We start from the raw sequence: 18,873 nt of genomic DNA on the forward strand, positions 1-18,873 counted from the left end.
GATGGCCTTCTGGACAGCAGTCAGGTCGGCAGTCTTACCCATGATTGCGGTTTTGAGTAATGAACAAGGCTGGGAGTTTTTAAAAGCCTCAGGACTCTTGCAGGTGTTTAGAGTTACGTTGTTGATTCAGATGGTTAGGTTAATAGCTTGTTTAGAGAACCTTTTCATGATATGCTAATTTTTTGGGACAGGCATTTTGGGTTTTCATGAGCTGTTTGCCATAATCATCAGTATTAAAACAATTAAAGACCTGAAATATTTCAGTTGGTGTGCAATGAATCAGAAATATATGAAAGTTTCATTTTTATCATTACAATATGGAAAATAATGACCTTTATCACAATATGCTAATTTTTTGAGAAGGACCTGTATTATCCTACCCATTCCGACATCCATGCAATGAACATGGAGAGGCCACAGGCAAGGCGAAATCTTTACGACAGTAACCGGACATGGCAAACAACCTATGAAACGAGTTTCGGCAAAACAGCCGGACCACGTCGCGCAAATGAATTGCGCATATACAGAGACACAGAGCAACCGCAAAACGCTTTCGATAAGTGCAAGAAAGACGGAATACTGACATTTGTCACAAACAGAAAACAGCATGACACAGCAGCTCTACGCCACAAAAATGACGCTCTCGCAATTGCGCAAGCCCATCAAGAACAGCAGCGAAAACTGGCAGAATTAAAAAATGACATTATTAGCCAGGAACAAGCGAGACGTCTGCGTGAAGAAAAGCTTGTTAAATGTCAAGGTTTAAATTCGCGTGGGAGACGCATGTGCTACGAGCAAAGTGGAAGGATGGATTTATACAAAATGTCGAGAAAAACGTCCGAAGAGGATGTGAAAACAACGTATGCTCAAAATAAAATCCAAAAGGACAGAGAAGACCAAGTCTCCAGACACCTGCAATGGCAGAAAGACGTTCGCAAAAGAAAAACAGCGGTAGGAATCCTGGAGAAAAAAATCTTGGAACGCCAGATTATGGACCAGCAAATGAGAGATCAAACAGATCACTATAAATTATTCAGGGCGTGCCAAACTTGGTCGAGGCCGAGAGATTGCATCGTCATTAATTTATGAGCTGCGCCAAGTAGAAAAACGCAGACCTTTGTGGCCAATTCCACCAGCAAGCGGTCACAGACCAGCCAGTCGACCAGTTGCTGCAGGCTCCCACCAATTCATGTGCGACGAACACCGAACCGGTTTTTTCATTAACAACGCTGAGAAAAAAAAAACATCTCTTCATAGTAACGTACCGCTAAGCTAGAGGCTCGTAAAACTCGCGAAAACTATCGGTAAAAACAGCGTGCGGCTCCGATGTGTCTCTTGTCCATCCAGTAAACATTTCAATGCACAAAAAACAACAAAAGAACATGAAAAAACATCTATGCAACTTTTCTTCCGTGTATGCGTGGGTTTTCTCTGGGGACTCCAGTTTCCTCCCACAGACAAAAAAAAAAAATCAGTGTTGCATATCATTCAAGGATGACTGGGCAATTCCATTAAAATCCATCTTGTGTTTCATGAGATATTATGCTAACAGACAACACATGCATTTACATTATAACTCGACTTTCATGAATGTGGGTGATAAGAGGATGTCTTCTATGACTGGATAATGGCCCTAAACATGCCCTAAAATGGAGATTGAATTATTTCAAAAGCAATTACAGCAGTCTTTAATTTTAATTCAGAAAAATTTGCTGCAGAAATTTTACTCCAGCGAATTTCCAGAGAAAAATTTCTTCACTCACCACACTCTTTTCAGACCTGACACAGAAATCATGGACCAGGCATAGGAATTACAGCAAACGCTTGAAAAAGTGTGTCTCCTAAAATGAATGACAACAAATAGAGAAGTTGTGCTGCCTCAAATGAACTACCGTATACGGTAAAACATGCACAAGCATTTTAACAGATTAGAGCTTATATCTAGTCCACAGTTTAAAGATTGCCTATTAGATTTAGGTTAAATAAAATAAATAAGATGTCATATTACAACCAATGACTATGTGTGTTTTCTTTAAAGGACTCGGGTTTTGTTTTTAACTATTTGTTGCTAATCACATTCTGACCTGGGTTGTTCACTGTATCCAGACTCATGTTTTTTCAAAGATGTACAATAAAATAAAGTGTAAAATTATGAACATCTGTGGAACCAGAGTGATATCACTCTTGCTCAGCAAACCTCTAAACCCTTTGGAAGTTTCTGCATTCACTTTTTCCGTCACCCAGCTGTCGATATGGCTCATACGGATCATTTCATCACATTTAGGCAGCAGTGAAATGAGACTTTCTTGCCTGTGGCGAACACCTGCTGACAAGATGAATCGTGCGCACACAAAGAGCAGAGTCAAAAGTAGATGTCATTATGTACTCTGAGCCCGTTTATAAAATGTACAGCTTTGGTGCACAGTTGTGAGGCAGGCACTGCGAGAGCTCAGGAGGTAAAACATGTAGACGAGAGCAGCTCTCTCCACAGGAGCGGCACGAGGAGCAACAACTCTGAAAAGAGGAGAAGGTTTTTCACTCCTGGCAAATTTCATGTTTGTGGTTGTTGATGGTTTTTTTTTTTTTTTTTTATCATGTTGACGCTTCTCCTGTCTTTTGCTTTTCCATGGACAGCAAAGAAGATTCCCTGTGGCCTGATGTATGCTGAATAATCCAGGTAGATAAATCTAACAAGTTTGAGTCTGGTCCTCTGGACAGATTCTTCTTTACTGAAACGTTTCGTCCTTTATCCAAAAGACTTTGTCAGTCTTGGGGGTTGAACGACTACATAATTTTTAAACTCGACATTAACATAATAAAACTCGAGTAGTTGATGACGTCATAGGATCTCAAGATGCAAAATAAATACAACTGCAAAAAAACGTCTTTTATTATTTACCGAAAAAAGGATCAACAAAACATTGGGAGCATATATTATGCTCCTACCATTTATCATGCTGCAAATGAGTCAAAGGAAAAAAAAAACTATTAGTTATTATTATTAAGCTGCAAAAGTGAAAGAAGCGTGCGGCACGTCAAAAACGGAACTAAAAAACAGTGGGGCGGACGACCACACCACAGGGTGCGCATTAGGTTTAGTTTTACAGATTAATATGTTTATAGGTTTTTTAAAATAGGTTTAGAGATTAATATTTCTTGCTTTTTGTGTGTGAGACAAGGTCAGAAGGAAGCTGATTCTGGTTCGGTCGATTGGACCCGGTGTTACACCATATTCTGTGACCTGCAACAGTGCATGCAACACCGCCCCCTACGGTCACAATATACGGTACACAGCACAGCTTTGCAGATTTTGCATACGGTAGTTGAACCGGAGGATTAATCTTTAGTGAAATATTTCCACACTATCGATGCATTTTTACCTTTTTGCCAAGACTGGGCCTGATCCACGCCATCCGCCCGCATGGAGGGATCCATTTTGTAGCTTCTACTGGCTAGCCTGCGCTCGGTGCGGATCACGTGACGCAATGACGTCACTACGAATACTTGACGTGAAATTTAAAAACTCAATAGATGTCCTAGGAATCGATGTGTAGATTACTCGAGTAGCCTGTTAAAGCCCTAGTAAGTCTGAAGAGCTGCAACAAACTCAGTCTTATGCTGAGGATGAGTGGTTAGATCCAGCAATGCATCCATTCTCTGTCCAGATGACACACCAAGTACCATCCTACCTGTCTCTCTAATTGTAGCCCGGTCATCTGGAAGCTCTTTCTCACCCAGAGCCTTTAACAGGACGTTATGTTTAGAACATAAACGTCTGTTTCTTTGAAACTCCTGCATCATACGGAATGACCACTGGTCTGGGGTTGGGGTCCTCTTTTTCACCCGATGGGTTAACTGGAATCCTGTTTAGGTTTCTTTTCTCATTTTTCCTGGCTTCTGAGTAACTCATGAGCCAAGCAGAAGGAGAAATCCCACACAAGACAGGCCCTGGAGCAATGTGAACATCCTAACTGGACCTTCCTGACAGCAGAGAAGAAACCCAGAAATTGTAGACTGAGTTTGTTGCAGCTCCTCAGACTGATGAAGTATTTTGGATTAAAGACAAAGCATTTCAACAAAGAAGAACCCGTCCAGAGGACCTGACTCGACCTTGTTGGAAGATTTTCCTGTGTTTTCCTCGCTCCGCTCATGTTTGTTTTTGATCAGTCACATGGCAGGAACAGGAAGAAAAGGAACTTTGTAGAAACAAATAAGACTTTTTATAGAGTGTCAGTTTGACAAAGAGGATGTGCAATAATGGCTTAAATGGAGTGAAAAATTAAAATGTGGGGTTTAATTCATTATTTGAGGTTTCCAATGCACAAACAATAAAGCAACCTTAATAAAATGTTGTGCTAAGACATTTACTAGACGTACGTGGCACAACAAAGACAGAACTTGCCAAAATAAAAGAAAGAGATAAATAATTGAGATCAATGTGATTTTGGTGTAATAAGTTGGAAAGCCCAGCTTCTTTGGAGCTCTACAGGTTAGGCAAATGTCAAAGTAAAAATAAAACAAATGAAACATCATTCAATGTTGAAATGTGTCACAAAAAGTTGGACTTTGCACGTCTGAACTGGCATTTCTATATATTTAACAATTTTCACACAATTGCAGTTTAACTTTTGATTTTTACAGATTTCTCCACAAAATCTGACAGTTTTCACTTGAACTTTGAACTCTAAACTTTTGCAGGCTTTTTTTTTACAGCTCACAACCTTTTTAGTACACATACAAAATCAAACATTAAACCATAGGTATTATCGTCACAGTGCTCCTCGTGTGTTTCTCACTACTACAGGACTCAACTTTTGTTTCATAAATCCCCCCAGAATGCAGAAAGTTCATTCATTCAACCTTTATTTATACAGGTTAATCCCACTGAGCCTCGGGGACTCGTTTACAAGAGACTTGAAAGTGCTCGCTCAATCTTCAACAGAATATCTGATTTGAAACCAACAACGAAGGGTGGTTTTAAATGTATTAAATAAACACTATTGACTAAATCTTCTGCTCATGACTCAAGAGTTTTTAAGATATACAGTCCCTCGCTACTTCGCGGTTTGTTTTTCGCTGACTCACTCTATTGCGGTTTTTCAAAATAAGATTGGACATGACACACAACTGGCTGACTGATGGATGCACTAATGGCATGGAATTTTTATTGAAAATGAATCATTTTAAATTATTCTGCACCTGTGTGCAGCCCACAGCTGCAGCGTGTCATATCGCCGCTTTGCGGCAGAGAAGTGGGCGTGGCCAAGAGTGCTGGCAAATGGCAGAGAGCTGAAATCATGACATGCTGTGCTCTTTTAGAGCATTTAGAGTTTAGAAACACTGTTTGGAATATTGCAAGAGGGTGGGAAGAGTTTAAAATGCCTTAATAAATATATAAATACTAAAATAAACTACTACTTGTACTACGGTTTTTCACTTATCACGGGGCTTCAGAGTACAGATCCCCCGCGATAAACGAGTGACGCAATTTTTGCACTAAAAAGTTAAATCTGGTCCTCTGGACATTCAAAAAAACCCAAAACAAAGCAAAACAACAAAAAAAGTAGAAACGTTTCGTCTCTCGTCCGAGAGACTTCTTCAGTCTGAGGTGCTGTATTCAGCTCAGTCTCTTAAATAGCACCTTCTCAGAGTGGATCAACCAGTTTTGCTGCTGACAACCAAAACCAGCTGATCACATGCTCAAGAAGGACCATCAGCCTAACAATGGATCATTAGCACACTGATGGCTGTTTACTGTTCACAGAGGGCTGAGTGATACTAGCAATCACAGCATTGTAAGAGGGGGACAGTTGAACCCGGAGGCCTCCACCCCTGTTTAACGATGGACGATTTCTTTTCACAAAGATGGCCTCCTTTACTCCTCTCTCAAACCATCGTTCCTCTCTGTCCAGGATGTGAACATCTTCATCCCTGAAAGAGTGACCGCTGGCCTGGAGATGAGTGTAGACCGCAGAGTCCTGGCCTGATGATGTTGATCTTCTGTGCTGGGCCATCCTTTTGGCCAGTGGCTGTTTAGTTTCCCCGATGTAAGACTGATCACAGCCCTCCTGACACTGAACAGCATACACAACATTACTCTGTTTGTGCCGGGGGACTGGATCTTTGGGATGAACCAGTCTTTGCCGTAATGTATGTTGGGGTTTAAAAGCCACTGGGACGTTATGTTTAGAAAATAAACGTTTCAGTTTCTCTGATACTCCCTCAACATATGGAATGACCACTGGTCTGGGTCTGGGTTCCTCCTTTTCACCTGTTGGCTGACTGGAGTCCTGTTTGGGTTTCTTCTCTGCTTTCAGGAAGGCCCAGTTAGGATATCCACATTGCTCTAGAGCCTGTCTTGTGTGGGATTTCTCCTTCTGCCTGGCTCCTGAGCTAGTGGGGACGCTGTCTGCTCTGTGATACAGCGTCCTGATGACTCCTAACTTGTGCTCCAAAGGGTGATGGGAGTCAAACTGCAAATACTGGTCTGTGTGGGTGGGTTTGCGGTACACCTCAGTTTGCAAATGTCCTCTATCAGAGACTGAGACCTCACAGTCCAAGAAAGCCAACTTGCCATTTTTTTCATCTTCTCGTGTGAACTTGATGTATTTATCCACAGAGTTGATGCGGTCAGTAAAATGTTGGACTTCCTGAGATTTAATTTTAACCCAGGTGTCGTCAACATACCTGAACCAATGACTTGGTGGTGTCCCTGAAAAGGACGTCAAGGCTCTCTTTTCTACCTCCTCCATGTACAGGTTGGCAACAATAGGAGAAACTGGAGACCCCATAGCACACCCATGTTTCTGCCTATAATATTGCTCCCCATATGTGAAGTAGGTTGACTGCAGGCACAGTTTCAAGAGTTGACACAGTTGTTCTGTGGAAAGCGTGGTCCTGCTGCTCAGAGTGGTGTCTGATTTTAATCTTAAACTGACCACCTCTACTGCATCATCAACAGGAATGCACGTAAAGAGTGATGTGACATCAAAAGAGACCATTGTTTCATCAGTCTCCATGATGACATCCCTCACCTTGTCCACAAAGTCCATGGTGTTCTGTATGTGGTGTTCTGAGCTGCCAACTAAAGGGATGAGTACAGACGCCAGATATTTGGAAACATTGTAAGTGACAGAGTTAATCATGCTAACGATTGGTCTTAAAGGTACACCTTGTTTGTGGATTTTAGGTAAACCATACAGACTAGGTGTGGCCTCCCCTGGGTACAGTCTATGGTACAGAAAACGGTCAATAGCCTTGTCCTGCTCCAAAATTTTCAGGCAATCTATCAATTTCTTCTTGTAACCACTTCCTGGATCTCTTTTCAGAGGTTCATAAGTGTTAACGTCACTAAGGAGTGTCATAACTTTCTCATGATAGTCTTTCTGGTTCAAAATCACTGTGCACCTTCCTTTGTCTGCTGGGAGAATGATGATGTTTTTGTCCTTGCTAAGAGTGGTGAGTGCGTCCCTCTCCTCTCTACTGATGTTGGAAGGTGGTGGTTTGGCATTGCTGAGGCAGGATGAAACTTTGATTCTGAGCTGTTCTGCTTCAGCCTCTTTAATTTTGTTGTTGCGGATGGCTGACTCAGTAGCTGTGATCATCTCCACCAGAGGAATTCTACTTGGTGCAACCGCAAAGTTCAGTCCCCTGGCAAGAATCTCTGTCTCTGGCTGGGTGAGCTGTCTGTCAGATAAATTCTTCACCCACTTTTCTGTCTCCCTGGCATGTAATTGACTACTGGAGTGTTGTCCTACACTGAATGTGTTGTTATTGGAATAGTGATGTTGTTGATGAGTTATTAGTAAGTTAAACTTGTTTTGTTGTCGAGTCTTGGACTTGACATGCTGTGCTAAGCGTGCCTGATCTGTACAGTCCAACACTTGCTGAAGTGTGGTTTGATCTAGACACATAGTTAGTTTCTGTTTAATGTGCTCTTCTTTGGCCTTCAAGGCCTCAATAGTAAAATTGGTCTGTCTCACCCGTTCATTCAGCAGCTGTGTCTGTGCCTTCTGAAGGATCTTGCTTGCCCGGTGCCCGCTGACCGAAGATTTTAGTTCCAGGCTCTTGGGAATGATGCCACTTTGTCGACATCTGAGGTTGAATCGCAAATGGTTTTTTTGAATGTCCAGAGGACCAGATTTAACTTTTTAGATTTTTCTACCTGGATTATTGAGCATGCATCAGGAAATTTTTGCACTGTTTGAGGTTTACATCCAGTCTGCTTTTCTGTCTGTCTTTCATTTACTTAGCAGGCAGGGAGTGAGAGACAGACGTGTGTGGTTACCATGGTGACCATACTATATATAAAAATGTGGACTTTTTTCCCTCAGCTTAGATAGTTACAAAGCTATTGTTGGAATTTTGTGCAGTGGCTGTAAAGGAACATTACATTTACTTACCCCCTAACAACATGGCAGATTTTCTTGCCGTACATTCTGTGTAGAGGGTGACGTTGTTTACATGGACTGCTGCAAATGTTTTCAAAGTGAAACTGTTGTAGTTCAGCAGTAACCCACTTTGATTTCCTGTTCTGACTAGTTGTTAATTCATCAGTCTGCTCAGAAATTTGAAAAAGCCATCTACAACAGGTAAGATATCAGTTGTTCATAACTTCTCCGCAGAATCCCAGTTGAAAAAATCGGAACTACTCGGTTCTTATTATCATTAGGTTAAAGCGCAGTGTTTACCAGTGGCAGCAAAGATTTAGAAGTAATTTTTTTAGAGTCAGTTAGGCTAAAAAAATCCAAACTTGCTGTTAAAAAAAAGTCAATTTCCCGTCGTTTGGACACAAGACCATGCCCAACACCAGGCGATGGGTCTAACTGGCAGCCCGGCTTTGATTTCATTGTTACAGCAGAGCTGAATGACATGGACCACTTCTCTGTGTTCTGGAGGGGAACAAGCCTCCCTAACATCCTGTCAGAGGAGCAAGGAAAAGTAAGGAAGCGGCTACGAACCATCTGGGCCAGCTTCCTCTGTCCCTGACCAGACCTTCCTGTACCTGCCTCACAGGCACAGCTGATGACTCGGGCTCTTCCTCTGGGGCAGAACTTTTTTTTAATCGACTTGTCATCAATTTTTAGAAATACTTTTCTTTGCAGCGTAGCCTGAAATAAAACAGAACAATCATTGTCTGCAGTGTTTAAGACTTGCTCACTCCTTAAAAACTCACACAGCAGCTGTTCAAAGACACCCAAGTCCCGTTCCTCTGATTGCTCCTGGAGATCTGGAAGCTACAAAACAGGTTTCTGCTGCTGCCTCAGATCGCCTGCTGAGCTAAATCAGGGCGGCAGCTTAAGACGATGAAGAAAACCAGGGCGAAGAAGGGAGTGCAGGGTCAGCTATTATAGTGCTGAATGCCTGAAGGGAGGAAAGCTGGCAATTTCCTCAGGCTTTGCCAATGAACTCATTCCCATGGACCTGAAGTGACCTTTAAGTTATACACTGCACCAACGTCACACACAACGGCCTGAAACACGAGCTGCAATTTGAAAGTGATAGTAAAAAGGTGACTCTGGTGGGAAGTACTCATGTGATGCTAGTTTCTTAGCAACAAAATGACTGGAGTGTTGCAGTAGTTGTGTTATGGCTTTACGTGTCCCAGGAATCCGTTTGACATCAGCAGCTGAGAGCTCACACGCTAAAATGAATAAATAGATAATAAAACCTTGCTCCCTTGTCCAACAGCACCACTTCTAGTAAATCTGTTTTTATAGTCAAGCAGAATCTATCCAAAAAAAATGTGATTCTGCAGCTGATGAGCCCAAACATGTCATTATTACCTGCCACCATGAAAGGTAGGAGAACATTTAATCACCTGTTAGCAAACATCTCAAGAACCAATAGATGGATTGTAGCGGGACTCTGAAAGCAATCACTGAATGTACATCCACAACTGGTTACCTTTTGGAGTCGATCAGATTCAGGATGGCTGCCACAGCCACCTGACCGTAGGAGGCACAAACGTTTATGTCTCAGTCCGTTTGGGAGATTCTGAACTAAAAAAAGTAGCTGAAGGTCATCACCATCACATATTCTGAATTCTAATAAAGGGAGATGCGTGTTTCAAACTTTGACATGAAAGATGGCGGGCAATGTCCATTTCATTCAAGAAAAGCCAATTCCATTTGTTGCTGTATTTGTCTCTTCTTCATCAGGAGACGATTTACACAAGCGTAGCAAGCTTTAAGTCATCAAGTGAATTGTGAAATAGCACTAACTCCTTTTTTAAATCACGAATTGCATTTCACCCGCGCAGTAAGAGCACTTACAGGTCGACTGTGCACACTTTCCTCCCTGTGTGAGAGGTTTAATATGCATGGGGAGCCAAAGTTCAAGAGCCAAGGCATCACTAAAACACTGTCTTGGTGCTTTATGAAACTATGGCATGATTGAGAGGACAGAGAGCACAGGAGTCAATGCTGCATGGTAATTATTCAAAGTGTGGGGGTGTGTTTAGAGGATGCTAAGAACAAGCAAAACAGGCCTAGTCAAGTGCATTTTGTTTGCACCCTAGGGACTAAAAAAATCCATTATAACATCACAAAAAGTCACACTTCAGTAGAGAAAGTAAAGGAAGTTCTGTGCCACAATAAAAGTTAGAAATTGCATTTTAATAATTAAAGGCTGGGCTTTTTTTTTTAAGGAATTCCTATTGCCCAAACAAGAAGTAGCACTTGGGATGAAAAGTGTATGATGCTAAGCTACAACCACACCAGATTTTCGTTCAGTTCTTGTAAATTCAGAATCAGAAAACTTAAACACACATGGGGAGACGGAGGTGTCTGAGGCTGCGGCCTTTGGGAGGCGCTGCCCTTTTCGTTTAGATAAGAAAAAGAGAAACACGAGGGGAGGGGAGGTATAAAAATAATCCTATCTCACACCGTGTCCTAGGCGGGACACAGTGTGAAAGTTGCAAAAAATTACATCAGCACAGAAACGGCGACATACTGATGACATCATAATACATTTATGTATGAGTGGGTGGGAGGTGGGGGTCCCAGCCCAGGCTGCCCAGTGAGCGACGCAGCCATTGGCACCTCCTAGGTTGCTGCACCAGGATGGGGGGAGGATGATGGAGGCCAGCGAAGGCGTGAATTTGAGGAGTAGTCTGTGAGCCCCGCCCCCCTAGCCATAGTCCTGATAGGAGGTGGTGCAATGTTTTAAAATGGACTGAATTATAACCATATTTTAGACTTTTAAGGTCACTTGGCTGTGGCGGCCATCTTGAACTGACGTGGGCAACATATGTCTGGAAGACCAAAAGTGGCCCTTGGACAATCTCCATCCAGCCCCCAGTATCCTTAATTGAAAAGAAAACAACTTTTTCATAAGTTGATTAAAACCTGCATTTTAATAATGAAACGAGGATTTCTAAATTAAACATCTTGTGCAAATACATCGAAGACATTTGGATGTAACTTTTATTTTTTGCATAATTAAGTTAAATGTGTTGTCAAACAACAGCTTACAGAAAACGTGTCTTGTTTTCTTAAAGAGTTTATAGGGAGACATATTTTATTAAACATGCTAATCATGCTACAACAAGAAAAAGCCTGGAAATGTCTTAGAGATTTCCATCTTTAAAAAAAATATTATTTATGCAGCCCTTTGATTGTTTTAAATATCCCAATTTGGCTGCCTGGGAAAAATTGTTGCCCACCCCTGACCTTGAATAAGGTTAGCACCAAAATCAGTTGTAGAATTATTGTCCAATTATTAGTTTCTGAAAGTTTCATTCAAATTTGTCCATTGATTCAGGAGTTTATTCTACTATCAAACTGATGGCTCCACATTTTAAACTAAAATACTTCAGTTGAACACTCAGAGCATGTGTTGGGGATCACTGTCAGCCACTACCAAACCAAATAATAGGTCAGTATCTGTAAAACTGACCAAATTATTGCTATTTGTGTATTTTTTAAGGTCAGCAGTGGAGGTCGTCTTGAATGTGGTTTGTTCCAAACGTTGATAAGTTGTTGAAGTATGTCCAACGAATATTTCCTGAAAGTTTCATAAAACTCAGTGGTTCTTGAGTTGTTTTGCTAACAGATGCTCAAACACCCAAATGGTGAACAATTTGACCTCTCACTCATATTGTGCACAGAAAAGAGACGTGTAATGTTTTAGACATTTTTTTTTAACATGACTCATCATTCCTGTGGCAACATTTTGTTCCCAGTATGCTGCTTTGACCGTGTTTTTAAACAATTAGCCTTTTAGATGGAAGGTTGAAATTTGATTTCTAGCAAAGTCAGGCAAAACAGATCATACAAACCCCTTCTGTGTGTCCGAGTGTTATTTTATTCCTGTTTGCCAGCTCTGGATCTCTGCATGAACTGAGTACTTTGGAGCGTTGTGCAGGACTGAATTCTTACTACTTTGTTTTTCTACATAGTTCCTGTTGGGAGTCCCGCACCCTCTGATGGTAGGGTTGTCTGAGACTCCTGTGATCGTTAGCACTTGGAGTGTGGTTTGGGAAGACTCTCAGCTACTACCACTCCAAATTTTAGCTCAGTTTCTATCAAATTACTATAGTTATAGCCATTTGTGTGTGTGTGTGTGTGTGTGTGTGTGTTGGCTAAGGTTGGTTAACTGTGGCAGCCTCTTGAGTTGGTTAATTACAAAAGTTAATTAGTTGTAGGTGTACATGCAATGATTGAGAGTTTCATTAAAAAAAACACACGCACATGTGTGCGCGACTGTTTTTATGATAATGAGAAACAGAGCTTTTAACCATAACATCAAAACTTTTAGCAACTATAATGAACCATTGACCGAACTGTTGTTGTTTTTTAAGTGGCCTGGTTAGTTTTCTCACAGAAGACTGAGCCAAATACACAGGTGCTCTTTTAAGTGGTGAAGAAGACCCAAAAGGCAAACTTGAACCCCGTTGAGAAATGAATATTAAATTAAACTAATGTCTGAGGTCCAAGCAGTCAAACAAAATTCATACCAGACTGGAGTACAAAAACTAACAAACCAAAGAATGAGACACTATGAGCATGCAAAGGAAGGTCAAATGGTAAATAAACTGTACTTATACCTTTCTATCTAATCAAGATACTCAAAGTGCTTTGAGGGCTACAGTCTGTGCCCTCATTTACCCATATACACACACACACAGAGCACTCTGCTACATCTCTACACAGACTAATCAGTGCTTAGATCACATTCATACACTGATGGTACACACATCGTAGGCAATGACGGGTTTAGTGTCTTGCCCAGGAGCACTTCGGCATGTGACTGCTGGTGGACTCAAACCCCCAACTCTCCCATTTGGAGAACGATTGCTCTAACCACTCAGGCACAGCTGCTCCACAAGGTACAGGTAGGATGTCGTGTGGAGGAAAACAGTGCAGGTATCAGTAAAATTGGACAATTACTGAGAGATGAGATTAGAGTGAGATGGAGGATGACTCGTTGTGGCAACCGCTGCAAGAGGAAAAGCCGAAAGAAGAAGAATGGTCTGGGAGGGATAATTATTGAGTGATTCCAGCTGCGCTAAATAGCAAATGCAGATCAGGTGAGTGATGAATAGAGTCCAAGGAAAACTGAGGCAAACAATCAGTGACATGGAGAGAAAACTAAACTGAACCATATATTGAACAGTGAAGAACACCAAAATCAATGAGTGACACGTATGACTAAAAAATATATACACAAAAACCCCAGGATCATGACAACAAGTTGGCATCAGTTTACTTTTACCTGAAAACATTTTAAGGTAAAGTAGCGTTTGATTCTGATGCTGGAATCAGGCATAAGTAACCTAGAGTTGTGCTGAACGATCACGCTGAGTAGAGACTGTGTGCAGATTTTTTTTTTCCATGAAGAAAGCAAAAAAGTCAAAATGGTCTAAATGTAAGTTTGAAATAACCTGCAGTTTTGGATCGACGGCCAACAGAAGTCTTAACAAGCTGTCCAAAGCACCATTACCCATAGTTCCAACAGTACATGAGTTTCCAGACCGATAGGGTCCACTGCATTCCCTAGAATTTCCTAAATGTATAAACGATGCAGAAAAATGAATATGGACTGTTCCTCAATAACCCATCTAGAAGGGAAGCGGTTTTTAGAACCAAACATATTGTTAAAGTAGGACCAGCATTAGGTGGATCAACATGTATAAATGTGTTGTGATATAACTTAAGGAATTAAAAAACGAAGGTTTGTTGGTTGCACAGAAGTTTGAGTTCAGGTCGATCTCACAGGAAGTACCATTCTTGACTCTTCCCTGACACATCGTCAAATGATCCCTCGGTCAGAGCGTCCACATAAAAACTTTTTAATGCTCCACCATCAGTGGTCCTTTTCTGGAGGCAGTGTGTTAGTAACCTTGTAAAAGTCCCCTCTACAGTCAGGTCGAAGTTGTAAGGTTTAGTCTTTTTACTAGTAGTGAACAAACTGTAGGTTGAATGGTAATTTCTCAGATGTTGGTTTTAATTTTAAAAAGTGAATAGCTAAGTTCACTCATCTACTCTGAAGAAAACCCATAAAAACAAATAATACCCCGCACATGTCAGAGGACTGAAAACTGCTGCTCTTGATAATCTTAATTATTCTAATCTGAGTTTGACTCTGCTCTTAGTCTGTTCTGCAAATTAGATCTAGTTTACAGTGGAGAATAAAATCAGATGAAGTCCACTAACAAGACTTTATCAAGCATATTTCAATATAAACTGTTTCCTTGTCTCTTTAGGTTTTTTTTTTTTTTTTTTTTCTTACCAGGCATATAGATTATACTACCCTGAAAAAAATGCACAAAAACTTTCGAGTTTCTAGTTTGACTTTATTTGTCTTCCCCTGCGGTGCATGACTTGTTTGCCATGACAACAATGCGATGTTATTGGTTTAGCAGTTCGTGAGAGCAGTTACTGCCTACAGAACAAGGTTTTGTTGGAGTCAGAGATGGTTTTTAAAGTCAAGTTCAAGTTTTTTTTTTATTCCAACAATAATTAAAAGCTTGGAACTAAATGAGTTTCTCCAAGGGAATAAGAAATATTGTCCATATAACTGAAAATATGGCTGGTATAGACAATGAGGATGGAATCCACACATGCTTCACACTCCTGAGCAAAAAGGGCCTTTTAGGGTCACCTCTGTTTACCCTCTTCACTGAGGAGCCACTAATGTTCAGATTGGAATGTTTTGTCGTTGTTTTCTAGTCCTGAATCGCCTCTTTAATTACGTATGTTGATATTAAGGACATGTTGTTTTCTCCACACCAGCTCGCTAACTCAGTTCTGTAAGTTGTTTCATCCTTGACTGATGAAGCCTTACGGATCGAAGGCGAAACGTTTCAGCACAAAAAAAGAAACTGTCCAGATGACCTGACTGAAAAATGTTGGATTGTATACCTGGATTATTGAGCATGGACTTTCTTGTTTCATCCTTGTTAATGAGTCCCACTATCATTGTGTCACCAGAAAACGTAATGAGCTTTTGGGTTGAATTTGGCAGTACAGTCATATGTCAGCAGAGAAAAAGTAAAGGACTGAGCACACATCCCTGAGGAACTCCAGTGTTTTATTTGATGGAACACAAGATCTTTTTCTGGACACAATTCCTGTTTGTTGTCTTTCTGACCGGAAGTCCAAAATCCAGCTTTAAGACATGTATTTAGTTCAGCCAGAAGAAGCTGCTATGAGATGATGGCTAAAGCAAAGTTGATGTACATAATTCAGGTCATAGCTCTTCTTGTTCTTCTTTTTATCTGTAGAATAAAATGGTATGCAGAGCATGGGGGATTGGACTATTTTTGGACTGGGTGACATGTCAAGCAAAGTCTGAAGGGTTCAGATAATCTGTGGATCTGGTACCAAGTAAACATCAGTGGTCGAGCCAAGGCTGTTTCTCAAGATATATGTACATCTTTTAGATTCACACGTGGTTATCACTCTATTTTTTGACAATGACACCAGATAGACTTTGCTACAACAGATAAACATATTGGAAAAATTGTGTTTTAGAAGATGATGCATTAGCGATTCATTAAAAGCACATCAATTTATCTTGACGGCTTTATTAATGTTCAGCACAGTCTTGACAAGGAAAATCTTTTCTTGCCTTTTCTGCTTCTATCCCTTTAGAGGACGTAGGCTCTTAGTGCAGGTATATTCTTTTTTTCTGCTTTCCCACACTGTCAAAATAAGTCCAATTTTGCTGCTGTCATACAATACTAGAAGCAGATATTTGTTATTAAATTTCCATTTTGAATTCAGAGGTGGACCACCTGCTCACAGAGCTGTACAATTAGCATGGTTTTAAAGTTTTAGCAGGATAAGAAATATGGAAACAAAAATACTACAGATGCTTTTCTTTAACTGTCTTACACCAGCTTAGACACATATTTGGCTTTCCCTGCAGATTCCTGGTGCTGAAAAAGCTTATCTCTCAGCTGTAGTCACGTTTGGGAGGGGCTGGTGTTTTAGCATGATGAGAAACTGACCAAACATCCAAATGCCCAGGGGCCTCGCTACATGATGTCAGTAATGAGTGAGGCATCGAATCCACTGTTTGTTTGGATTTTACACAAACCTTCACACAGGGAGCAGCGGCACATTCCTCACTCATCTGAACTGAACTCCAGCTGATCGAACAAAAAAACATCCAGTCAGACATGAGTCCTCCCTTTAGAGTCCTGAGGTGGAATATTAGCACTGAGGCTATTGTTGGTTAAAACAGCTCAACCTCTTAACAATTTGATTTTCTCCGTCAGATTCCTGGGATGCTCTGATCAAGTGGAGGTGTGTGCACAGAAAACACTCTTTACAAAAACACACTAATGATTACACCGAAATGTGAACCACAGATCCTTTGATTTCTCAGCTCAGCTTAAACAAAAATATTCAAAGCTTTTATTTTGTCTTTGACTAGAAGTGTTCTAAACAGCAAATCATGCTCTACCAACAAAAGGAAATTATAAGAAATAGAAGTTATCATCATCATTATTATTATCATTATTGCTTGAAAACAACATCCCTTTGGGTTTGTCAGCAATTAGCACCAGTTTGAGACGGAACAAATCTGACTGGATGATGTCGAACGCAGACTGTAAAAGCTGGAAAGTCTTAGCAACTGTTCTAGCTCAACAATAAACTACTGTGTCGGCATAGAAATGTAAGGATGCATCGTGAATAAGCTGACCTACAATACTTGTGTACTTTGTAGATTGTGAAGAGGGTGGGTCCTAAGACTGAACCTTGTGGAACACCATTATTAAGTTAGATAGCTGGAATAAGTATCATTATATTGAACACATTGCCTTCAGTCTGAGAGATAATTAGAGAACCAGTCAATAGTATTGGATTCTGAGTCCAGAACTGAACCAGGATGCCTGAACCCGCCAAGTCTGCGCCCAATAAGGGCTCTAAGAAGCTGTGAGCAAGATAGCCAGCAAAGGAGGCAAGAAAGACCAGGACGGAGAGCTACGCCAGCTGGTTATCACTGCTGCATGAGTTATACCCTCTCTCCACCTAAAAACACAAGAACATCTGGGCTAGTGATTATTTTGGAGGATTCTAGAAAACTTGTTCTGCAAATAGGTTTAAAACTCAGACAGTCTCAGACATGGGAAAGTGCTAAATCCATCTTAGATCGACAAGTTCTTCTTTCGGCTTGTCCCTCTTCAGGTGTTGCCGCAGCGAGTCATCCTGCTCCATACGTTCCTCTTCAGCTACTATCACAATGACTTTTAGCTTAATATCTGCAACACTGACTGTGATAGCCACTTCTGTGTTTGCCAAGGCGGCTTACAGCAATGCTGAATGAGACTGACTCTAAAAGTTGATCAGATATAGATGTACAGCTAATGATTACTTGAAAAAATAATAATATCTGTTCAGTGTTCCATGAAATATTGTGCTAACAGAGTTCACTGTGAGCTCAGAATTTATGTTGGGGATGACTGTCAGCTACAAATCTGCTGAGTTTTAGCTCACTGTCTGTAAAGTTGACTGGGTTGTAGCAATTTTTATGTTTGCTTAAGTCAATTAGCTGTAGCAGCCATCTTGAATCAGATTAACTACACATGTTAAACAGTTAGAGAAGAACATTCAATAATTACTTTCAAGGAGTTTCATTAAAATCCATCCAATGGTTCACGAGATATTTTGCTAGCAGACACACATCAGGAGACACAGTCAGGGGGTTACATGTTTGCCCCACTATCTTGGCGGTGGGTGATAAAAAGCATAAGTAAATGCAACCTGACAACCCCTGGAGACAAAAAAAAACCAGTTACACTTTAGGATTATTTATTTCTGAGGCGATTACAAGAAGCAGCTGAGTCAGAGCACGGCCTTTCCCTCAAACCTCTCGTGTGTCACTTAATCCTGCAGCCTCTTCCTCTGAGGCCAGACTTGAAAAATGTGAGCCTCTCACATAAAGAGCTCTGCCCGCAGGAAAATTAAAAGAGATGGACGAGTCTCTCTCCTATGTTGTCATCATCATTAACTAGCAGAGGGGGAGCTGCTAATGGGCCGATTTGAGCCTCACCCAAAAGTTTCAGGACAAATGATGAACTAGAGGATTATTTGCACGTTTGATGAGTTTAATGTTTGACGAGTGCCTCAGAAAAATACATGACCAGACAAACACATTAGTCAAGTCATAATTTGGGCTTGCGTCTTATTATTGAGGCTGAAAGACAAAGGAGGACAATGTGTGTTAATGCGTCTGTCTGTTAGCAAAATATCTCATGAACCAGCAGTTTTTAATGAATCTTACAGGAAAAAAATGACGACTGTGCATCAACAACTGACCAACATTTAGAATCAGACAAAGTCAAGATGGCTGCCACATCCAAGTGAATGACCTGTCACTTCAAGGTTCAAGGATCTTTATTGTCATTAAATGTGGTACATG

The sequence above is a fragment of the Nematolebias whitei genome, chromosome 4 (genome assembly GCF_014905685.2).
Source record: "Nematolebias whitei isolate Nwh7 chromosome 4, NemWhi1, whole genome shotgun sequence".
Lineage (NCBI taxonomy): Eukaryota > Metazoa > Chordata > Actinopteri > Cyprinodontiformes > Rivulidae > Nematolebias > Nematolebias whitei.